Source organism: Struthio camelus, chromosome 5, assembly GCF_040807025.1.
Source record: "Struthio camelus isolate bStrCam1 chromosome 5, bStrCam1.hap1, whole genome shotgun sequence".
NCBI lineage: Eukaryota > Metazoa > Chordata > Aves > Struthioniformes > Struthionidae > Struthio > Struthio camelus.
The window spans coordinates 44,926,227-44,951,461 of NC_090946.1; the positions used below are offsets into that span (position 1 = coordinate 44,926,227).

The 25,235-nt window shown below is 47.1% G+C and overlaps 1 protein-coding gene across 4 annotated transcripts in view; it reads left to right on the plus strand.

Moving 5' to 3' along the window:
* Positions 1-10,985: 10,985 nt before the first annotated feature.
* SLC8A3 (solute carrier family 8 member A3) overlaps positions 10,986-25,235 on the plus strand; it is a 145,336-nt gene continuing 131,086 nt past the window's right edge. For 3 of the 4 annotated variants that reach the window (XM_009689876.2, XM_009689878.2, XM_009689879.2), the window contains exon 1: positions 10,986-11,566. The gene's annotated coding sequence lies outside the window, so the exon portion shown is untranslated. Of the gene's footprint in view, positions 11,567-11,732; positions 11,783-25,235 lie in introns of those variants that run through there. The other variant, XM_068946142.1, reaches the window with a different exon arrangement.

The following is a 25,235-nucleotide window of genomic DNA, read 5'->3' on the forward strand; positions in this document are numbered from 1 at the left end:
GGAAGGCAGTAAACCAGGGAGCAACCAATAGAAAATGAGGATAAAAGTTAATCTGTGCAGAAGCCAAAACAAAGGATGTTTCCTGCTTTCTGTCTTTCTCAAGGCATGATGAAAGGAGATTCACCTCCTGGCTATAATGTACACTTTTCTCCCTGTACACCCAGAGGGTTAAAAGCCTTACAGTATGTGAGGGGGGAAGCAATGTCCTTCACCCCTTCTCGAATCCCAGGGTGGGTCTGGCAGCAACTTGAACAGGGACAGTCAAGGACTTGCTGCCAGGTGTCTGAGCGCAAGAGCTGACCGACAGCGGCCAGGCGTTCCCTGGCGGAGAGAGCACTTGTGGCACGAGGAGGGTAGGGCTTGTGTGGCACGCTCTTGGGGCGCAGCAAAGGGAAACAGGCTCAGGGAACACCGCCCACATTGGAGGCAGTTGCGCCGTGGAGGGCTGCACTGGGCCAGGGCTACCTCCCACCCATGGTTCATCAGCATCCCGCTGCCACCACCTGCGGGCAGCCTGCTTGGGGGACACTGTGGCACCCAGCCTCACACTTCGCACCCAATGCCTCATCCTCAGCTCCTGCCAGCACCAAGGGGAGCACGGCTCTTGCATGCTGCTGGCATTCAGCACACGTAGCTCGGCTTCCTCCAAGGCATGGTATTTGCGTGAGGTTCTAGTGCTCTTTCCATTAAGGTAAATGGCATTTTCTCGTATTCTAACCCTTGTAAAGGGCCTGTAGGGTTGGCACTTTATCCGCATGTATGAGAATCACTGAGCATCCTGCTGTGATTTCCAGGCTGGCTTCCTGAGGAAATGAGGCTGTGTGATCTCGCTCTGCCTGTAGGTACCTGTCTGAGTTTCTCTTTTGGCCCCTCCTCTAGCTCTGGGACCCACTAGCCAACTACAGAGAAATTTGGTAGCAGGAAAGCAGTACCCAAAATATTGATTTCCTAGATGTGAGAAATTAGGTGAGTGGGGAGAAGAGAGAAACCCTCACGATGCCTGGACTGAGGGAAACACCCAGTGTGTCAGGGCTCTACTGTGCGCTGTCAGTAGTGTCTTGTCTGCCTGGCTCTGCTCAGTGATATTGGGCTGCTCCTTTCTTAAACTTGGTTCAAGCTGCTGCTGTAGCCGTGAACATTAACAAATCTCACACCAGTGCGTGGAACTGAGGTGTTTCTTGTTTCCTATCATTTGTTGCTTTTGCTCATGGGCCCTTGGGATGAGTTTGGTTCATTTGGTGAGTAATTTTGTGAGCGGCCCTGCTCTCTGTGGGCATGAGGATTCCTGAAAGTGCAATATATTCCTCTGCAGATGCAAGATTTTTAAAAATTCATTTAAAATGCAAAAATTAATTTTTAAAAATGCACAAACAGCAGAAAGTCTATGCAAAATGGCCATAGCCATTCCTGCCTGTGACAGGAATACAAGGGGAGCTCTGAGAGCTGGAAATGTTCAGCCCTACAGCTGTCCAAGGGGAAGTGCTTCTGCCATTCTAGGTTATTTCTAGCTCCAGAGCAAAACTTTTTCTGCAGATAATGGGGCACAAATTAGCTATCATGGTGAGACAGACATAACTAGTCCAAGCTTACAGCTTAAGCAATGTGTTGACAAGGAGCAATAGCTAAACTCACATCCTTACAGCAACAACAAAAAGGGGGTTTCAAAGAGTGTGTGTGGTGAGAGGTGCATGGGCAGGAGGCACGAGGAAGTGGGAAGCGGTGTACAGAAGGGAGCGGAGGACAGAGCAGAGGTTAAATGTAGGGCTGTGTATCAGTAGAGTCATGAACCGTAGTTGCATCTATAGAGCTGTTTTAGTTTGCTGTGCAGAGTATTGATAGAAATGAGGTACGTAATGTAAAAAGTCCTCTAAAAACAAAATCTGGGCTATGAAAGCCCACCCCTTCTTTTGTGCGCATGTCTGAGAATGTCTTTCTCCTCCACAGGAAATTAAGTTGCTTTTATCTAAATGCTTTTGACTGCTTTGAAGGTGGAAAGCTATTATTTTATTGTCAGAGCAATAGTGTGTGATTCCTTCAGGCTATGACACTGTGCCTAGACCAAACGGACGGTGTTCAGCGGTCTCTAAGCATATATAGGTATATGTGGTACGTGCTTACGCACATTTGTGGACGTGCATGTTTTTTCAAAACATTGAAATAAAGAATAAAATTCTTATAAACTCAACTTTTAGGAGAACCTGAACACTTTAAGGGATAGCCAGTGTTTTATTCAATAACACACTTTATTCAAAAACATGTTACAAGGACAGTTCAGCCCTGTAACACAAGACTTAAAGTCAAGCCTTCAGTTTTAAGGGTGGAGGCAGACCTTGCACAGAGTGCCTGTGACAGGGCTCTTCCTTGGGGGACTGTCTCTGCCCCTGTACGTTGCCAGGGTGGTCTGGGGGACCGACTGTGTACCAGGAGTGCTGGTCCTTTGTGTGTTTCCTAGACCCAACCAGACCTGGGGAAAAGGCCACATGTATCCTAAAGGATGACACGTCTCTACAGTGCCTGCATGCACAAGCTTTTCTCTCCTTTAATTAAATTGTTAACTTTCATTAAAAGCTGATGTTAATTTACTTTTAAAGGCCCTTTCCTCCCTCCTTTTTATAAACCAGGACCAGTGTCTCCTGGAGGGAAGTACAGCTTTCGTCTAACCGCTCAGGGAGAAGAGACAATCTGGTGCTTTTCACTTTGTCCTAGATTTTTAAAGAAAGAGACACTATTGCATAGAAGACTTTTTTAGCAGGTTTCAGCTGTTTTGCTAAGAAAATTATTACACTGACCTTAAGGGAATAGTAAAATATTATTCTCTCTTTATCATTTAGCATTTATTCTTATCCCCACTGGACTGTGCTATCAAGGTCTGTAGTGCTGTCTGGTAATATCCCCTGAGGTCCGGGGCCTTCCACTCTGGAGTCTCACATGCTTAAAGCAGCAGCAAACCGTAGCAGAAAACCGTATGCACAGCCCCATAGAAACTCCTGTGGGTACAGCCGTGCAGTTAAGGGGCAGGGGCACGTGCAAACCACACTCAGCTGAGCACACACAAACCCGTGGCAGGCACTACTAGCATACGTGAGTGGTGGAGGAAGTGCATGTGCAGATGCAGGGGTGGCTGCAGGCCCCTTAGTCCCAGCCTGCAGCTGTGTCCAGTTAGTCACATGCTGCATCCAGTTCAGAAACAATGAAGTCAAATAGGCACAGGTGAGAGAAGCAGGATGGCCAGCTGTGCTGGAGAGCGTGTCTTGTGAGCGGCAATCAGCAGGGGCTGGATTGGTAGCCCCAGCCTGCTGGAGGCTGAGAGGAGATCAGGCCACCTACTGCAAATACAGCAAGGATTCCTGTGCAGCACAGGAAGGACAATGGCACGAGGACACACGACCCAAGGGGGTCATGGGTCAATTTAGCTTCAAAATTAGTGGTAGGTTCCTGGCTGCAGGACAGATTTCTCCTTAGAACCATAGGTGTGCGAGCCCAACCTGCCTTTCCACCAGAGCAAGGCCATTTGTGAAAGGCATGAAGTGACAAGTGCCTTGAGGAATTGGCTGGCTGGCTCTGTCTTTCCCTTGCTACCCAAAGCTGTCATGTTCCTGCACCACTGCGCCTGCGTTGTCCCACTCGGCCTCTGGGAAGGCACCCTCTGTGCCACGAGCCAGCAGCCAGCTGAGCTGCGTTGGGGAGGGTGTGCGTGCATGACCACCTGAGCTCTGCAGGAGCACCACCATCCCTGGGGGATGTGCCTGGCCTCCCCGCTGCACCCACGTCACGGCAGACAGAGGTGACATGGCGGAGCATCTCGGCCCCCATCTCTGATTTTTACGGAGCTGGGGAGAAACCACAGGGCTGCAAAGCAGGTGGAAGTGTTTGAATTGCCAGTACTGTGGAAGGCCCTTAGGAACTGAAGGCCTGTGCAGGGGCCAACATGCTCTCACTCCTCCCCAGGTAACAGGTATAGATATCCTATCTGCAACATAAAATGACTGCGATCATTATTCATTAACAAGAGCAGTGTAATTCAGCCTATTAGTAAGCCCACTGGCCAAATAGTAGCTTACCTAGAATTTGAAGGGATGAACACAGGATGAAGGAGGAAGAGTTTGAAAAGGAGGCGTAAGAAAGCCAGCCTGTGTGCACGTGGCTGAACTACCAGCCACTGCTCCAGAATCTCTGTAAATCATCTTCTCCATAAAGAGCTGTTTTAGTTTTAGAAATGTGGATTTGTCTCATGTTACTAGCCAGCATGCTAGCCAGAATAGGAAGCAGAAAATATCTGGGTGCCAGGGTTTAACAGGGAAACCAAAGTGGTAGAGGCACAATTGATTTTGTCTTTGCTGGGTTTCGAAATCAATGAAATATGAGCTTTTCCCATTGATTTTTGGAATTTGAAATGAATTGGGGAAGCTATTAAATAAATTGACAAATTTTGGAGCCAAATCCTCTTCTAGAGCTTTATAAGACGCGTAAAGGAACCCAGTGGGATGTGCTGATGGGTTTGCAGGCTTCTGTCCATGCTAATATCTGTTGCTGTCACGCCAAACGTCCTCTTCTTAGGCCAAGCTCCCTTGCTTCTCAGGGAGAGTGGGAGAGGAGCAGATCCAATACACTTCCACAATCTGACCTTCACCTATTTATTCCCCAACTAAGAAAATGGGTGTATTTCCAGTAGTGTTGGTGCTGGTTGCTAGTAACTAGTCCCTGCAGGTAAAAGGGGCCTTCTGGGTTTGCTAGTGACCTCTGGCCTGATATTTCCCTGATGCTATAGACAATAGAGTCCCATTAGTTCTTTCTGGAAAAATGTTCTTATACTATAATACTTTGTCAAAAATACATATTCTGGCTTGTGACAGAGGAGCTATTGAGCTACCGTTCTAAGATGCCAACTAAGATGGAAAGTCCCAGGGATCCTCACCCTCAGACAGTCCACCAAGTCACCACCCCGAGGTGGCAAATAAAATGCTGGCCAATAGAATGAGTTTCCTGCCCCATGATGTGCTGTTTTGTCAGGTCTGTCCCAGTGTGGCAGCTGCAGGGGGTTCCTCCAGAGCATGGATGTTCCCTCTCTGCAGTGGTGAATCTATGGACAAACCAACACAATTTCTGAAGCCAATGGTAAAATGAAAAACTTCAGAATTAATATGTCTCCTGGATTCCACCATAATCAAAATCTATTTTTGAGGTATGCCCTCACTTTCATTTACTGTCAGATGGATTCCTTGAATGGTGTCTCTTTCCATCAGTTTTCAGGGAGTTGACTTGCTCCAGATTCACAAAGATTAGCTGCTATTTTCTTTCATGTTGCTAAGTTCCAACCCAGCGCTTCTAGGGTCTGATCATCATCTAGATGTTTTTGCTAACGCAGAAGTCTCCACTGGAAAATCCAAAAAAGGATTTTATATTGGCCTATTGCAGTATTTCATTCTTTTGGTGAGCTCCCCCCTTTTCATTGATGTACGTGAATAAAGATCTAGAAAGCATTATTCCAGTTTTATCTCTACAGAGTCAGTGGGATTGTTACTGAAGTTGTTGACCATAGAGAGGGTTCTGTAGAAATTTAATTTTGGTGTCTGGTATCTATACTGTCATTTGATTCACTCCATGTTTTGTTCCTGGTCTTCCAATTGTTTACATGTTAGTGTCCTCCTGAAGTATATCAGAGACCTGGACACAGAAGAGAGGACAGTTTATTTCTGGCCTGCAGGGACACCGCTGGGACTGCCCCCCAGCGGTGTCCCTGCAGCCCTTGTCCTCCACATATCCCAACACAGTCTTATGCCCTGTCGCAGCAGCATGCCATAGAAAGCACCCTTGCCAAGCAGTCCTCTCATCTTTTGTTCATTGAGCTCATTTTATCTTAAAAAATATATACATTGCAGGGACAGAGAGGAGGTGAGCTGGAGGTATGGGGCTACTCACAGCAATATGCTCAGGCCTGGCCCAGTTCCACGAGTCTTCTGTAAAAAGTACACACGAGTTTCTTGCATTGAGAGCGTGGTTATCCTTCCTGTCAATGTACTTCTGAGAGCTATTGCCTCCCCTGGCAGGCGGGCAATCCACACCACCCCTGATAGCACCATGTGTGTTTGTGAGAGACAGTGGAGAATCTGTAGACGGCGTTTATCACAAGCTGGTATAGGATCAATGAATAAACCCAAAGTGGTTTTTCACAGTGTCTGAATGCTTGATTAAGTTCATCCTTTGGGTCCACGTTCACTTACACAGGACACTTGGCATGCACAGACCAGGGTACATTTGTAGTATCAGTAACCTACACATGGGCTTGTCTTTACGTTGCCCTGCACTCGGTTGCTATGGTGAAGACAGTTGCACAGAGAACTGCCTTTTCTTCTGAGATAGACCTGAGAAACACAGATGCTGCCCCCCCAGAATAAACCTCCCAGGGAAACTCTGCACTAAGCATTGACTAGGGGACATTATCCCTCCCTCTGCACGTCAGAGGCACATCTGTGGATCAGAGAGATTAAATGCATGTTTCATTTCTTCCTGACTAGCGCACAAAGGATAAGCAAAGAATGCACAATGTTTCATCCTTCTTTGTGCATCAGTAGCAATATCCCTTTTGCTGGGACGTGTGGAGGAATTGCCCACTAGTCATGGGAAGCCATGAAGAGACCATGGGCTGGTCCAGGTGTCCCTTGGCTGTCCAGTAGGATCTCTCATACCAATGAGGATGTGTGTGTAAAGCCCAGCTCGTCTCTCAGGGCTCCGGTTGTGTTTGCAGCGCAGGCTTTTACGGGAAAAAAGTAAAACATACAATTTTATGTTTAAGCTGTTTCATTTGCTCTGTAACCATGGATGGCCTTGAAACTGCCTCCTGCATGGTGACTCCTTCCCTTCTATTCCCCTAGAAAGTAATTTTTCTAGATCTGGAACTTCATTTCAAGGCTCTGCAGATTCATCGTACTAATAAATGTCACATTATTCCATCTCTTCTGACACTAGTGAGAGCAGGCACCCAATGAAAGCTGAAGAGGGATGAAAAGCAAAGCTATGAAAAAATATATGACACGTAATCCAGGTGCACCAAGACCAAATCTTGAATGAGAAAAGGGGGCTGTACCAGACCCTTAGATACAAATGTATAAGGAGTAGCTGGGCTGCTTGTATTTCAGCAACAAGAGCTTAGGTCATGTTTGTGGCCGTTCCTGGGCTATTAGGACAAAAACTGAAAGATCAGAGGAGGATAGCAAGGTAATGAGAGCAATTTAATTTCTCTGGACTTGTTTGACTATAAATTTCCCTGGGAGGAGATGAACTTGGAGCTTTGATGTCTGCCATAATATAGTAGTGGTACGGCCAGATCAGTCTGAAAGTTTGAATGGGAGCTGTGTGACATTCTTACCTGTATGTGTTAAGTGCATATTTGGTGGATGAAGGGGGAAAACAGGTGTCTTCTGACTCAACTGATGTGCTCCTAAATTCTTCCAGAACTTGTATGGCGCTAGCAGATTTTTATGTCAATAGATGACATTGCCCCAGCAGAGCAAGTTGATGTCTTTTACGTAAGTCATCTTTATTGACAACGCTGCTTCTACTGGCAGTATCTTTATTTTCAGCGCGGCTGCTAGCCGAAGAATGAACTCATGGGATGTTGAAATCATGAATCAAGTCAGAACAGTCTTCTCTAGTCTTAAGTTGCCAAGGAAAGGGAGAACCAAGCCTGCATTTCTTGCTCAGCCCAGAATCTCAAGAACTTCGAGACAGGTTTGAGAGCTGGTCTAAGGTTGTGAAAGCTCATGAAAAAATGTCCAAGCAATGCCTTTCTGATCTGTGAGAGATCTTGCATCCCTGGGGTTTCTATTCCAGGTTTCAGGCAATCATGGAGGAGTCTGGAGGGGAATGGTTTCTACTTTATAAATTTTGATTTTGTTGTTGTTATTGTTGTTGCTGCACATTGTAATTATTAACTACGCTTGTCATTCCCAAAGAGCAAGAGAAGCTTTTATGAAAGAAATAGCATATATTCCTTTAAGATGTTAGTATCTGATAGTCGTTCTGTAGTTTTATTTTAGGTTAGATAACACCTGAAACATCCTGTGATCTTAGTATTCATTAAAAGTTAAAATCCAGCTTTTTTAGTCAGACTGTGATGAGCAGTCCAGTAGCTTGAAATCCCTGTATTTTATTTGCAAAAGCTAACATTAAAAAGGTAATTTTTTTTTTTTAATTTAAAGGGTTTGGATGCTTTCGTCTCAGGTTAGTATCTTGCAAGCACACCTTTAACACTAAGGAGACAAAAAATTTCCTATGCTCCCTGCTGTGATGAGTATTTTCTGCCTGAACTGAGCAACGTAAGACCAGGCCCATATGGAATGGAAAGAAAGAGGGAAATGCCTAGGAGCATTTCTTAAACGTATTAGGCGTGATTTTATGTTCTGAGTTGAGGAGATGAGGTGAAATGAAACATCTGTGTACAATAAAGAGCTGTGTCTGTCTTAGGTTATTGTCAACTGTAAATTTGTGTGTCGCCCCCAGGGCTTGTTCCTGCTGACGAGCAGTTTGTACCATTATTCCTCAACTCCAGGCCTGCTCTCACTGAGAGTTAAACAAAAACAATTATTTGGAACCACTTAACAATGAGTTGTGGCTTGGGAGAGTTTCTTCATGTGCCAGGAGAGACCTTCTCCTTTGCTCAGCACTGGAGGAGATGGGCTGGCAGCCACCCCAGGAACTGTCCCCCCGTAACAGAGGCTGTGAGACACGGATGTGGCCACATGGAGACTCAGTGGCACCGACTGGCAGTAGCATCCTTGGATCCCAAGACCTGTGCTTTAAGCGTGTATGTACCCGCCCCGCTCCGGGAGCCCGCTGTCCCTGGGGAGGGCCCAGTGCTGAATGTGTGGCTGGGCCCTGCTGCCACCAACGCCTTTCGTGTATGGCGTGGGAGAAACTCTCATGTCACCAGCAGTGGCCCTGTGGCTGATGCTCGCCACGGCCAGCCCTGTGCAGCAGAGTGGGCTGGATGAAACCTGACCACGGGCACAGCTGCCAATGGATTAAGCAAAGTACTTGAAGCCCACAGGTCTCCATAATCAACACTGTGCTGCCGCTTTTATGCATCGGTGTTAATAAGGGCTTTTCCACAGCTCCAAGGTGACTGCTGAGCATTTTAATGGCTTGGGCCACATGTGCATGTGCGTGTGTGTACGCACCCTTGCACACCGTGGGGGAAGCTCTTCCCCTCCCTGATGTCATCCTGAATTGCCAGCTGTGTGTGCCCAGCCTGGCACGGGGGCTGGCTGGGTCCCAAGCTCAGTTACCTCGGCATGTGTTAGATCTCACCTCGCTTTCTGGCCCTTGTACATCCCCTGCTACATTCCTACCCAGGGGAATGCCTTGCTTAGGTTATCTGAGGATAGCAGAAGTGGCAGGCGATGTTTGGGGAGATACATGCCAAGGCCTGGGCCTACGGGACGTTCTGCACTCTTCCATGCAGCCATCTCTCCTACTCTTTCACCCTGTCTGGCAGTAATCATGTTCCCTCATGGCCTTCTCCAGCTGCTCTGTGGTCTCTGGGTTACCATGTCCCCCTCTGAGTAATAACTGTAAGTAGCCGAACTAGAACAAGTAACTTTTTCTAGGTCTCTGAATCCCTTTTTTTAAGGCTGTGGGGCCAGCGACTGCTCTCTGGATCCATAACCAGAGCATGCTAGCTGACTTTCAGGGATTTTTTGCAGCTAACGCAGCCCACTTGCAGCTTTCCTTCCCATTGTCAGCTGCATGAAGTAAATACAACCATTTCACAAGTCATCATCCCAATAACTGTTTGCTACCATGTCCTCTTCCCTCTTTGTACATCTCCTGTCAGTGCCTGTCAGTAGAAGCTGTTGCCCGATATAGGACTTAGGCCATGTTTCTCACGGCATTTTACACAGTTGCTTCTGATGGGAGCAGTTTTCCCTTGTGTGTGTGCTCAAGTTTTACCAGAGCGCTTCTGCTTAATGATCCTCATCAACTCACAGGACAAGGAGAGAGACCAGAGTCACTGGGGTACGACAGAGCAGTGGCAGCTTCTCTTTGCAGGGTGAAATAGCCCATCCTTCTGCTGAACTGCTCTACTGTATGCAGCTGTGTCACGGATCATTGCCTTACAGTATGTGGGCTTTGTGATTCTTTAAGTAAGTGAAAAGCCACGCCAAAAGGTAAATCTTCTGGAGGCATGTCTGCCTGTTCTTGCTGTGGACGTGAATGCCGAAAATAGAGGGGATCACAAGGAGATACAAACCTGCGTGCAAACATCATTTTGTGTCCTGTGCACGATGCAAAGCAACCATTGTATTCCACGGCCATGGAAACCACCAGCCTAGTCATCTTCTGCCAAAGTAAAATAGCAACTTTGGAGGCAGCATATATTTTTTGCCTCAAAATGACTTGCTGCCTCACATGTTGTTATTTGACTTTGGTTAAAAAAATGACTAGGTAGTTTCTGCAAGCACAAACCAAACCATGCAGATTCAAACGGATACCAGGAACGACTGCCTGTGTAATTTCTTTTCTATATTTAATCTCCGTGTTTGGCAGATCCTTTAAATTTAAGATATGCAATCGATATCTTCTGCTCTGAGGCTCAACTCCTGTATTCCTCCCCCACCCCCTTGCTCAAAATACACAAAGTCAAGTCTATATACTTGGAGGATACAGGAGTGATTGCTGCTCACAGTGTGTAGGTATATAAAAACATATATGCCCACAGAGATCACACAGAGATGTATGTGTGTGAATGTGTGCATGTTAAAGGCAAGACAGCTGCTCTGCCTTTATTTATTTTGGAAAGGGTTTCCTCTGGTTTCTCTGTGGCTTGCTTTAAACAATCTGAAAATCCCCCCCTAGATTCAGAAGAATAAATATGCATGGCTTGTAATTCTGTTGCAGCTCTTGCTCCCAGCTGATAGGGTGACGTGGAGTTTGGAGGCTCGCAGATTGGCTTTTTGATTTGGCTTCTTGCTGCAGTTGTGCAAACCTCGCTGTCTCCCAGAAATCAGGCTCAGCGGTTTGCCGTGCACCGTAATGCTGGGAAGTCTGGACCGAGCCCTGATGGTGTGAGAGCGAGAGCAGGGGAAGCCCATCAGATTCAATTGCAATCTGGGGTACAATTCATTTTCTTTTTTCCTCTCGACCCCCATTCATCTCTGTCCTCCTTGTCCTCCCCCTTCGCCAGCTCTCCCTTCCCTCGCCAAACTCCACTGCACGGAGCTGAAGATCAAGGCTGGTGGATTTATCAACATTTTACCACCACCCCCACCCCTTTTTCCAGATGCACCTCCCCACTCACCCTGACAGCTGCAAAAGAGAGCACAGGTTTTTTAGCAAGCAAGGCAAGTTGGACTGACATGCAAAGGAGAACCCCCCCATATGCGTGCACGCACACACACACACACACACACACACACACACACACACACACACACACACACACACACACACCGTCAGTGATTAACCACGAGATGCAATGAGCTCCCTTTAGGAACCGGAAGGATTTGTATTGGGGAGCAAGCAGAGCCCCCCAAACCCTCCAAAAAAGTCAGCAAAGCAACCAGAAGGGGTAAGTAAGAGGCTCCTATCCCCTGCTCCGTAGGAAATGCAAGGCTGGCGGTTAAGTTTCCTGCTATGAAGTGGGTCTTCATTTTTTGCATGCGAAAAGCCCATGGAGCTGAAGTGCTGGGGGAAGGGGGGGGGGGGGAGAGGGCTGGTTGCAGGATCATCTCCTGGGGGAAGGTGCTTTAACGCTGCCCAGACCGGGGGGGGCGAGGCTGCCTTGGTAAATTCGTTCGTGCTGTTTTACCGGAGTCGTGATGGCTCTGCGTGCCTGCGTGCGTGTGTGTCTGTGTCCGTGTGTGTGTGTGTGTGTGAGCGAGCGCGGGGGAGGGTTTTGCCTACGGAGCGGAGCGGGCGCTGCAGGCTGCCGGCCGGGGAGGGGGCGGCCGGGCCGGGCCGGGGCTGCCCCGCTGCAGCTGCTGCTGGCGGCGGCGGGGCCGGGCGCCGCGGCGGGGGGAGCGGCGGCAGCGGCGGGGCTGCCCGGGGAGGCGGGCGGCGGCGCGGCCGGGCCCTCCGCGGGCTCGGGGCGGCGGCGGCGGCGGCTCTGCCCCGGGGCCGCCGAGGGGGGAAAGCGGCGCGCATGCAGGGCTATAAATCCCCCCCCCCCCCTTTTATTTTTCTCCCCCTCTCTTTTTTATTTTTTTTTCCGGCAGTGGGGCGGGGGTTGGACCAGCCCTGGCCGTGGGGCAGGTGGGGCGGGGGAGCGAGGCCGCCGCCGCCGCCGGGCCCCCGAGGCGGGCGAGCCGTCCCGGGCAGCTGTCGCGCTCCGTCCGCCCGTGCCGGGCTTGTTTACCCGGGTTTCAAATATAGCTGCTGCGCCAGGCTCTGCCCTAAATAGGGCACGGGGCTGCGCACCGCCGGGCCGGCTGCCGGGGCTCCCCCCACAGCCCCTCGGATGGAGAGAAGGAGGGAGGGAGGGAGAGAAAGAAAGAAATTCTATATACACATATAAGTGTGTGTGTGTGTGTGTATACACACACAGGTGTGTGAGTATGTGTTGTGTATACATGCACATACACACTCACACACAGACATATATAATCTGACCAAAAGGTTGAGTAATTTCATATTCTTCCTCCCTCCCAGCCTTTTCTCATGGCTTTTTTTTTTCTCACTTGTGTCTAAAGTAGCACCCTGGGTGGGAGATGAAACTGTTGCAAGTGCTTTTTATTGTAATTCTGTTTACAAAAAAAAAAAAAAAAGAAGAAGGGGATATGGCCATTTCTTCTCCTCCCTCAGAGAACCCCTGGAAGTGGAACTGGAGCACAGTGATGGGTTCCTGGCCCCTTGGTTTGTTCCCAGATTTGTTTGGAGGATTTCACTTAAAGATATGTTTTGGATTTAAGGCAAGACACTGGAGGAACCATGGGAGTGAGAAGGAGTGCCATATGCACAACTTGCCCTCTTTGTGTGTGTGTGTGTGTGTGTGTGTATATATATTTTATTTATTTATTAGAATGGCTCATATCCCTTCACAGAACAAAAGGGTGATTTTGTTGAGCTGCTTTTGTTTCTGGAGGGCACAGTGCTGCATGACTTAGGTAACAGTCAGTGGCATCTTCCCATTTCAAAATATTCATCTTGTGCTCTCTGGGAGCCTAGAGGGAGGCCAGCAAGAGCAGAGTTGGCTTTGGGGGACTGCTGGGACAGAGATGAAAATGCTTTAACATACTTGAAGATGCTCTGTATGTTTGGTGCAGAGGGGAGAGGCATCCTTAGAAATGTTTATGCTGCATGAGAGTGAGTTTCTAATCTTGCTCCATCCACTGCTGTTGCACACATTTGTTTGTCCTGATCATGGTTTAGCTGAGCAAGTAGTTCTTGTTTGGTGTTTACGGTCAGGCTTCTGTGGTCAACTGGTACAAGACTTGTGCTCCTGGGCAGAAGTAGTAATGTTAAAAAAGAGCATGTCCAGCTACAGCTGAGGGCTAGTTAGGGAAGAACAAGAGCAGCACAGGAGTCCTCAATTATGCCAGTAGCCTATAACAAGATTGCGGTCAAGTAAGTCGCTCTCCCATTGTAAATAAAAAGGTACTAGGTAAATAAAAAGTAACGAGGTGAGGAAGAAGAGGCTTGAATGGGAATAGGTACGGAGCTCTAGGTAAAAGGTGCAGTATAACTAACAGTCTTTTTTTTTCCAAACCAAATATGAGTCCTATTCTAGTAAGTCAGTGGTTCAAGCGTTTCCCAAATGCACATGGTATGACACGTTGTGGCAATCCCACTGCTGAGGTCCTATGCGAGGGCTGTGGGAAATGCAGGTAGGCTCTCAGTCTCTGTGACAAGCCTCCAGTGTTATGCTAGGCATGTCATTTCATCTCTGTGGGTCTCATTTGTACAATGAAGTTGATGATATTTTTCTATCTGTAAAGGGATTTGGTGAGGATATGCTTGCTACAGCTAGTGGGTGGCTGGATGCTAGAAAGAGGCCAGATGCGTGTTCATCCTACAGGGACAGTCGCTATAGTGCTTTTGCAGACCAATTGCCCCCTTCCTCTGGAAAGGAGGCTCCTCTGCCAGGAGCATGGCATGTGGGATTTCAGATGCCGATGGCCAGGCGGGGTAGTCCTTCACGCTGTCCTGATGAGTGCAGGAGGTGTGCTCTGTGTCGGCGTCCAGAATGGGAGCGTGCAGGTGCATCCAGACATAGGCAACGCCTGGGTCGTGTAAGCATGCTGCTATGCTCCTTGGGGTCTCACCGGGCCGCTGTGAATGTAGGAGCTCTTGGTCCACCCTGAATTGACTTTGCTCATTGGGAAGCACAGGTAGCCTGTTCTGCACATCAGTCGCAGAGTCGCGGCTGCTGGGAGCGCTGCTCCTCTGCTTGTCTGCGTCGTAAGAAGAAAGGCCTGCCTTCTTCCTCTGCCTTCGTCTGGAGCGGAAGGGGCTGAAGCCAGATGAGGCTGGTCTGAGAGTGGCAGGTCCTGTGCTACTGCGAGTAGGAAGGGGATTGCCAAGGGACTGGGACAACCTGCTGGCTTGTCGCTTCTGATCCAGCATGCATCCCTCTACTGTGGAGGGTCCTCCATGCAAACGGCAGCCTCCACCCCAAGGACTGGAAGTGCCATAACTGAGTGTGTCAGCACTTTTTTTTAGAAAGCAAGTTAAAATGTATTCCCTACCCTAGTATTTGAAAATCAAGCACTATATAGATAAATGGTCTGTCTGTCAGGTTTTTGTTTGCTTGTTTTAAACAAACAGCATCAGTCTCCTCCCCTAAGCTTCCCCAATGACCAAACAGCATTGACAAATAGTTCCTTGTTCTTTGTTGTTGTTGTTTCAGATGCCTTTCATGTGCTTCAATGGTTAAAATATGGCTTTGATTGCCTGCCAAATTTCTTTTTTTTTTTTTTTCCATCAGGCAGTAATATCTAATTCTGTATTAAAAAAAATAAATTAAATTACACAGACTAAAAAAAAAAGCTCTTATTTAAATGGAAAGAAAAAATCTCTGAGGCCAGGAAATTGATAGTTGTGGTGCTCTATCTACCATCACTCACTGTGCTTAGGTATTGTGGCTTAGATTAATACCATTGTTGATTTAATGTTTAGACAACAGTAACTCCTAAAGGCCTTGGCTCAGTTGGTGGCCCATGTTTCTGAGTGCTGTACAAATGTCTAATAAATGGTAGTCTCTGTTCTGGAGTGTTTTATGCATGGAGAGATACATGGGATCACAAGCTGTTCTTGGGGCACCTTTAAAGCACTTTCTGTGCAGCTAAGATCATGGTCTTATATTAGTTGATTTCAGTTACGTGGAGTTGTAGAGGTGTGTGGGATTAAGTGACCCTGCTTACTTTCAGGATGAGATCCTGGCACCACCTCGAGTCTCCTACAGCTTATAGGGACTGTTGGGCTGGTTGGAGACTGACGTGGCATGGAAAGGTAGCTGGCTTCCCTCCTTCCCCACTGCTTTCTCTGCCCTAATGCTTTTAAATTATAAACTCTTTGGGTGAAGGCCATCATAGATGTGCTTGCACGAGTTTCAGCACGATGGTCAGCTAATCCCATCTCTAGAGATTTCTGTCATAGGAATTTACATGTATAGCAAGGCATCAAGCGGCAGTGATGCGTCATGCGGTTTTGAAGGTACCACGACTATCCCCCATCTGGTCAGTGTCACAATGCGAAGATCCAGGTGCCCTCGTTCCTGCAGTACAGCATCATAAAGTAATTGGTTCACCCCATAAGATGCATTTATAAACAGGTGACAATCACACTCCCCGCACGCCCTTCCAACGCTCAATTTTCTGGTAATTCTGTCTTTTAATCTGGCCGCTGAAGCCTTTGATCACACAGCTGAGCTGCCATTGATGTCTCTGACAGCTGACATCATGGGAGAGAGGGGAGCTTAGGGCTCTTAACATTTCTTTTGTGATAGCTTGTTTTCTAACTAAAACACTCCAGTGAGGATTTTCCTTCATAATAAAAGAGGGAGCTTTTCCAGAGTTCTCAGATTTAGGCAAAAGCTTCTGTTTTCATTCAGCATTTCCATTCACTAGCAAATTATTTCAAGGCTGCAAAGCCTGGCTTGCTCTGTTTGCTTGCTTCATATACTCTGCTGTCTTTTTACCTAAACCTCCTAACTCAGGACAGCAGCAGAGACAGGCAGGTCAAGAGCAGTCAGAAATACTAAATATCCTGTGCTCCTGGGCATGTTTTGCATCCATGGAGGTGTCAAAGAGCTTTAGAAACCATAGATATATAAGAATCTGCATTGCCACTGCTTTCATCGTCGTCCACTTCTAGACTGGTACTTGGAGGCTGTCTCACAGCAAACAACAGCTCTATCCAGCAGCAAAGCAGGATATGGTTTTAAACAAAAGAAATGTAGTGATGCAGGATATAACTGTGAGAAGGGACTCAGATCTGACTGCTGAGATTGTGTTGAGGCTGACCCCCAGGAGTGAACATGGCTCTCCAGGGCTGATGCAAGGCGCACTGGCAACGTGTTCATGTGCTGCCTGCAGGTGAAAGTTGGTTCCCTTCTGCAGGCCAGAGAGGGGGCAAAGGCAGGGAGAGTCAGAGCATGTCTACACCTCACTCAGAGGCTGGGCCTCAACTCAGTCAGGATGTGTCCTAGTTTGCCTTGATCTGAATAGCAGTAGGAGAGAGCAGTCTGTCACCAGGGTCCAGGCAGGGTGCAAAATCCACTGCAAAGCTCCTGAAACCCCAGTGCTGCAGCTCCCTGCACCCAAAGAAGGGAAGGCAGCGCTGCCTCTGCTCTGCACTGCAGCCCCACCCTGGCTGGTTACAGACGGGGACTCAGAGTGACACTTTGTGTGAGAAACCCTTTATCTCACCCTCCATACTCTTTTCTGTCAGGAATACTTGTTTCAGGGCATTAAGGTCTGAAAGTCTTGGTTTACCACTCTGAGGTGTACCTTTCTTGGTGGGAAGTAACGTTTTGATGTTGAGTTAGAAGTCCACCTTAGAAAGTGCCTTTATGCTCTTCCCATGACTGGGAAGCATGCAGTGACCCTTGGATGTGCATGTTGGTAGGGGACGATGGTTTGCTCTTGTCTCTGCCTTTGTGCAGTGGGGTGAGGGCGTTAAACGTACCAGAAGGCCCTGCAGGATTCATGGCTGCAAGAGACAAACCTGCCTCTGCCCCAACAGCGAATGCCTCTGCCAAACTTGTCATTTGTAAGTATGCTTCCTGGCTGCTTTTTTCCTGCTATTGTTCCACTCTCTGAAAGGTGGCACAATGGCATGTGTGACCACCTAATAGGTTGGCCCAGGAAATCAGTCCACCAAAAAGGTTTTTTTTTTTTTTTCTATTCACATTTCAGCTTGCTTTTCAGCCAGATTGGTTCCTCATTCTGGTTCATGGCACAGCTGTGCAAACAGGCCAACAGAAAAAGAAAGTGTAGTGCAGAGTGGGAACAAATGACCAGAGATGGAAAATGTTCAAGTTGGCTTAAGTAGCCCTGCTTCCACCTGTAAAGCTGCTACCTGAGTTACTTGAAGCCGTTAAAGCTTGGAGTTTGTTCAGCCCTGAAGTCTCCTCTTGATGAGATGGATAGTCATGAATGCAAATTAATTTCAAAGAACCTAAGACTGATGGGGTCTGCAAAGCACCTCTTAAGCTATTAAGAGGTCCAAGAATCAGTAGGAAAAAAAAGACAAAAGAATTTTAAACTTAAAATCTTCCCAAGAACATGCACAGGGTTTGATTCTGATAAAGAATCAAACACGGAGAGTCTAGGCCAACCTCTCTCTCAGATACAACATGTCAAATGGACTCAGGTTCTTCAAGAAAATAACAAAGTAAGAACTTCCCCCCTCTCTCAGTTCTTGAGTCCTTTGAAAGCCTCATGCTAGTGCTCAGGACTTCAGCTACTTTCCTTTGACAACTCTCACTCCATGCTGAAACCTCCCGACTGCATTCCCTAGTAGTGCAAGCAGGAGTGGTGCCAACTGTTTCATTAGGTTTGCACCCGCTAAACCCCAAAGAGGCCCTAACTGCTTGTCCTCACAAGGCAGCAGTGGGCTATGTGTGTGCTGCTGTGCTGTGCTTGCTGAGAGAGCTATGCTTAGCCAGGATGTGATGGCTGCGAGAGCCCCAGGGGAGCTGCCTGTCTCCTGGCTAACCGGGGACCCTGTGCGAGGACCTGGGTACCAGGAGTGAGGTGAGTTCTCAGTGTTGTCGCCTTCAAGGTGTGATGCAAGCTGTGTCTCTCTGTGTAGGCTTTTCTTCAAAAAGAATCCTGGTGGGGTAGAGAGATATGCTGTTGCTTTTATTTCGGTAGCCCTCAGATGAGAATGAGTCTTTCAAAACTTGGATTATGCCAGGCAAGCGCAGGGGACGCCACTGGAGTTAGACCATGGGAAATTCTCCTAACTGAGCATCCTGGAGATGGGTGCATCAGAAGTTGCCCTTACATAAATTACCACATGCTCTGACTCTTTAGGCATAATTTTTTCCTTCTATGTTAACCTTGTAGAGTAGTTTTAGGTTCACTTCTTCCAATAAATGTTTCCTTTTCCCTAACTTAAATAATCCATCTCCCCAAACCTGACCTGACAGATGTTTCCCCTGCAGTGACCCTGAGCGCACAGCATACTTCATGAAACCATAGCTTTTGTGGGGAAATGCAGCACCAGCAGTGACCCTGCTGGTGTCCCAGCTAAAAATAAAGCCTGTCCCTCCTGGCAGTGCTGGGGTTTGCTTTTAAGTAGGTAGGCAGTTTTACCCATTAGCTGCACTGTGCTCTTGTGCCAGGCAGAAGGCACAGCTTAACCTTCAGAGCACGAAGGAGTTGCCTCCCTTCTGGGGAATCACACGGAGAGACTGAAGGTGAGAAGATGCTCAGCTGCACTTGGTATGCCTCTGTCACTCCCTGGAAAACTGCCAGCTTACCTGTTGCTTTCCTAGAGCCGTCTCCTTGTTGCCTCACTCTTCTGCCTCATGCCTGCTGGTGAAGGCCACCCCTTCTTCCCCCAGCTCTGGCCCTTTCCCTCCTCTGCGCTTCCCTCCTAAATCCATAGGTTCCTTTTTGCTGCTCCAGTAACTGACCCAACTTGCCCCTTCACAAAGGAACTCCAGTGCCTTGTAGCTTTGCAGCCTTCTAACAGCATCCCCCACATGTTCAAACCAACCCCTCGTTTATCCTGTGCATGTGGCTTGCTGCTCATGTCACTGGCCAATGGGCTTGGCTGCTGGGCCAAACCAGGTGGTTGGTCCAGTTAGGAAGTAGATGCTCAGTTAGGAAGGCCTTCCCAGCTTTTGCTCTGGCTAGCACATTAATGAGTTTCACAAAAACCAGTAAGCAAGTGGTTGGAATATGCTCTGGAGCAAGAGGACAGGTGCATCCTGGCTGGTGGAGCTTTGGATATTTTGAATAGTTGCATGCACATCTAGCTTTGCTTTGATCCTTCCAGTATTTGTCTTAATTTATTTCTTAGGGCATTAAGTTCCACTCATTCCACAGATGCACAGCATAGAATTTAAAAAGTTTCCACTTCCCACTAGATAAAAGAACCCTGAGTCTGTGAGCTCCGAGTCTGTTGTTTGTTACGCTCTTGGTTCTTTTTGTCAGGTTGTGACAGTGCTGTGCCTTTGACCACAGCTGATTTCCAGGAGAAGGCTGAGCAAGGGGCCAAGGGAGTTGTGACAGGGTTGAGAAACAGGCCTAATAGTGTAAGATTCCAGAAGCTTCATCTACTTCATGTTGCAAAGAGAACGTTAAGAGATGGTCTGATCATAATTTGCAAGTATCTACATGGGGTCAACATTTGATAATGAGTGATCAAGCAGGAGACAAAGGAGGAACATGTTCCAGTGGCTGGAAGCTGAAGCTTGATGAACTTAGACGGGGAATAAGGCGATGCATTTTAGCCGTGGGTGTAACGAACCATTGGGACAATTTAACGAGTGTTGTGGAGCTTGCAATTCCAGAGTTGGGACGGGATGTTCTTAGCCTGGTTTCCTAGGAGAATGAGGCTTATACGAGCACTCTGTCAGTTGTTCCCAACAGCTATTAGGCACTGCAGGCTGACTGTGATCACGTCTGTCAGAGGGGTGGTGGTCTCTCAGATGTTATGTTCTTAACACACTTCATGAAGTGTGTTTCAGTGGTTAACTGTAGCTTGCTGACTGGCTGGGCAGCACACACACAGCTCAGAACGAGCTGTCAGACATGCTGCCTCCTGCTTAGCTGGTGGCTAGGTGTATGAGGGGCCACAGGGGTTGCGACAGGAAGAAAGGTCGGGGAAAGGGTTGGGGTTGTTTGTGTGCCTGTCTATGAGGAGATCAGAGGGCACAGAGCATGGGAAGAGGAAGGGTTATTGAAGAGCAGAGGGCTGGTCACTACAGGGCCCAAATTCTTTGGAAAGCCAGCTTTATTCATTTGTCTGCTCATTGAGCTCCCACAGCAAAGTAGATGCGTTTTGAGGTTTTACTTCACTTTAGAAGTGACTTGCTTCCCTTTGTGCTTGTTCTTTTGCCTGTTTATACCACTGACTTTAGCTCATAGCACTGATGAGCCTGCTCTGGGGGGGGGGGGGAACGTTCTCCCGATTCAACTATTCTTTACCTGCTGGTGTTTGGGGACTGCCATTCCTGAGTGAAGCAGATCCTTTGCATCACTTGTGACAGGTTTTCCAGATGACAGGAGTTACTGTCATCAGCAAACCCAGCACAAGCTGGGTTTGGGGTGCTGCCTCAGAAATTCTGCAGGGAGGGAGAGGCTTTTTGGGGTCAGGGAGCAGGGGAGGGGGGGCTGCATGTGGTGGAGTAAGGTTGTGAAAACAGGCTAATTCCTGTGCTTTAGTTGTTGCTCAAGTCAGTCCTCCACTGGTATTCCCAGTCCCTGCAATTTCCTTGTCTTAGCCTTGTTTTAGGAGAGATTTGGACTTAAAGCAAGTAGAGCACATCTCTGTTTTAATCTTCTCCTTGCAGAAGTGGATGGAAAGATAATTTCTACAGTGCCTGAAGGGGACTCTGAGCTCCTAAGTAAAATCGATACAGGTGTGGCATTGCTAGCATCAATAATGGAGGCTGTGTCCCTCCGTGGCAGAAGGGAGACTGTCCTCTCTGTTTGCCTCAATGACTTGACTAGAGCATACAGCAGGTGGCTGCATGGGCTAAGCACATTTTCCAAGCATCTGCAGTAAGCCAGTGACTCTTGTCATTGTACCTCCAGGACAGGGGTACTTTGAGAAGCTGATCCAAGAGGACCCTCGGTACTTGCTGGAGAGGGGAGAATCCAGGCCTTGTTTGCTAGAAGATGGGTCTTGGGTTGTGGGGGAAGGAGGTTTTTCTCCTTCCCTTGTCTTGTTTCGGTGCATTTGGCTGGTGCGGTCGTCTCCCATGACTCAGCTTCTCCTATTGGCAGAACTAGGTGTAGTAAATCTAGGGCCAGCAAGGAGCATCGGTTATGAAGGAACTGGAGTGGGACAGACAAAAGTGCAGTTTGTATGGAGAAAGCAGGAAGATATCCCATACTGATGTGTGTGGCATGAATTACAAAGAGGAAGTAAATGAAGCTTTCCTACTGGAGGGTTATATTAAATGAAATATTGCCAGAACTCTTCAGGCTGGCTTTTCTAGGAGAATAAACTGGCTCTGCTGACTTGGGATCATTGGACCTCTGCTGATATACGCCAAAGCAAATCTGGCCCTAAGGGTCCTCTCTCTCTCTTCAGTCTAACAGCCTTCAGCTGACTCTATGCAGGTTGTCCAAGCTAGAAGGATAGTCCTCACTTTTAGGATGACTTTGCACAAAAGGAGGCTTTTGGAAGGGAGGGTCAGAGGAGGGAAGCTGGTGTAAGTAGTGCCCTGAATATAATCAAAATGGTATTTCTCCCACTTTGGAGATAAATAATACCATGATTGTTCAGTACTTTGCTAGGAAACTTGTCTGACACACATTGCCTTGCATCTAGGTTTCTTAATGTGCTTCACTGGTGTTGAAGTTAAGCCTTGCTGACTGCTGGGAGTAAGGGGAGTATTATTATGGGCATGTTAGAAATGGCAAGGGGGAGCCTCACCCTTTCCAAACAAGGTACCTCCTTGTACGTACCTCTCCCAAATTGACATACGTGTAGTACGTCTTGATTTTTGAATCTTTTGGAAGAACAAAATCACTGATTCACCTGGCTGAGTCCTACACCTTTTGGGTGCAGGACTTCCCCCAGTGCTCTTGGTAGGAACCAAGAAGTAAACCTGATGTCTGTCTATGGAGAAGACAGCAGTGGCCTCTCATAGTTGTTTGTTTACCTGCAAGAATTTTAAATCATATTTTAGTGTCTAATGAAAAATCCTTAATTTCTGTGGGATCACGATGCCTGAGTGGGTTAAAGAGCTGCTCCATTAATTTTCTAACTACCTTGGAAAACCTGGCCCTACGTGACTCCCTTGGTGAAGTATCCAAGACAAAGCACATTGAGACCATGGATGGGGCAAAGCAGGAAGTTAGTGGTTTTGTAACGGTGAAAGAGAAGAAATGCAGGTACTTATGGTGACCAGCTGCAGACGGTAATTCAGATTATCTGCCCTTGAAAGAACTGAGGGAGGCAGGCTGCCGGAGAGGGCAGACAGTAAGCAGACTTGCGGATGAAAGACTTGTAAAGGAAAGAAGGTGAATGATCCCGTCTGGTGATGCTGTAGTGAAGAATAAATCTCTGCCTGTCTACATGATAGCGGTCAAAATGGCATATGGCTTTATACAGCCCACAAGAAAAGACATCGGAGGGTGGAGGGAGCAGAAATGAAGGTGGGGCAGAGAATAGCCTAGAGAGTGCTGCCACTTACTGTAATTGCTGTAACAGATCAACTTCCACTGTTTGTTGTCTGTGTGATCTCTGCAATTACCATATGGTAAATATGACTTGAGACTCTAGCAAATAGCAGAGCTAATATTAAGAGAGAATCTGTAAACAGCTAGTGCATAAATGAACAAAGAGCAATAAACAGCCTGGACTTATGAAAAATGAATTAATCATGTTGGATGTGAGGGTTTATTTTTTAAAGCAACTGCAGAATTAACAGCTGAATAAATGCTGAAGCAGTAAGATATCTAAATCATCCGTAAAGGATAACATGTCAGTAAAGGGTGAGGGTGCCCTATGAAATTTTACTTGAGAACTCTATTCAGCCGGGTGAATTTACAGGTTTTGGCACCTACTAAGCAAAGTGGGAAGTATTTTTGAGGGTAACCTGTAGTTCAGTGTATGTTTCATGTCTCCCGCTATGCTCAGCTCCACAGTCGCAGTGTGTGTTCCAGTATACTACACTTCTTTCACCTTAAGAACCTAACTCTCTGGGTAGAAACCCTGGAAATCTCTGTTTTTTCCTATGTATATCAGTCAACATGGTAGTCCACCATCAGTGGCAGGCACCACCAATCTGGACAAAGAGTGAAATGGTTAAGAGATCTTCAGAAGTTTGAGCAATAAAGTGAACTTGTGTAAATCAATCTAGATTTAATTTTCAAAATGGTCTAGTACCTCATAAAAAAACTATTATATGACAGATCTGAGAGATGAGACTTCATTTCCCGGGTTTTGATTACCTGCTCTGAAAAGAACAGGAGATCTGCTGATTTTGTTGGGAGTTGATGCTAAGGTATGGAGCTCCCTGATGCCAGGCTGGTTCTGAGCATTTAGAGGGATTCAAGAAGAGATCGAGATAAATTAAAGGGCTGCTTAGGCTAATTTATGAAGATTAAAATAAATTTGTGTGGTTTGGCCAAAGAATAACTGTGGAGGAGAATAGCTATTTACAAGTATCTGAAGCATGTAAATCTCAGGAAGGGAAGAGAATGGTTGAGAGTGTTCCAAGGACAGTATAACGAGAACTAAGCATAAATTTTCTTAATTTCATCCTAAATATAAGGAAGACGTCTAAAACCTCTAAGATAAATTACATCATGGCATAGTCTCTCTGGGAAGTTGTGGAAATGCCATCACTTGGGTAATTTAAAGCAGGACTGGACAAAGTACTGGCAAATAATGTTCGCAAAGGGAACAATCTAGCACTAGCCCCTTAGGAATGGACAAGACAACTCTTCTGGCTCTAGTTTGAGTAATTCTGTGGAATCCATGCTAATTGGGTTAAGTTAGAACTTTTCCTACCCACCTCCTTTTCTGGGCCTGTCGCACAGAGGAGTGTTAAAATCTTCAGTTTAACAAGGTGAATGACAAGCTTCTTGTTCTCTGCAGCAGTGGGGAAAATTATTTCTGAAGCGTAGCCTTCTCCTCCCACTGTCTCATTGCCTTCTGCCCTGTCTCCCTTGCCCAGTTTATACTGCTTTTGCCTCCATTCACTTTTTCAATACTTTCTTCCTCACTGAGCCAAGAATGAGCTTCTGAACTGAGTTGTGCAGAACCCAAACTTTCTGTTGTGGATAACACAGCACTTTTGGTAAAACATATTTTTTACTGTATCCAGACCAAAAATAAATCAGAAATATGCTTTTTCTTTTTCCTTGGAGGAGAACATAAGAAAGAAATGAGTCCATCCAAGGAGAATTGGAGCAGCACTTCCTCGAGATGCCCAGGTTAGTCTCAGCGAAGCTGGCGGCTGCCCCAGGAGCCTGCTGGCTGGCAGGGGAAGGGCGCGCTGCCTGGCTACTTGTTGCATCAAACCCAGCATATCGCATGGTCTGCTTTATTTTCCTCAAATCAATGTTTTCTGTCAGAAAACTTTTTCAAACAAGTATTTTTCTTGACCAATCCTGCATCTAAAGAGTGTGAGGTATGACTACAATGCTTTTTTCCCCTCTCTTATTTATCATTTAGCACACCTCTATGTACAAAGAACTACTGGCTCTGCAGCACAAATGCACCATTGGGAACAAATCCTAGAATCTTTAATTTTAGCAGTTGCAGATCTTGGTCACCTGAGTGCTGGAAAAATGTCACAAGTTGCCACTGTCATCTTTCCTCTAGGCTGCTGTTAGTCACTAGATGATAAGTTGCACCCTGATGGTGGCACCTGAGCTAGCAGTGTAATATGTCCTTGATACAGGAGCAGTAAATAACATGCCCTGTGCGCTACTGCAGGCAGTATATAAAATGTCTTTTACTGACAAGAAGTTTTCCTCACACCACTGGAATAATTACTTTCCCGCCTACTGCCCCCCATCCCCAAATTGTCATTGTTGCTCCTTATAAACCAGCGTGATGAAAACTGGTGCTGTGGAGGTCGCAGCTGAAGGTAAGCAGAGGAA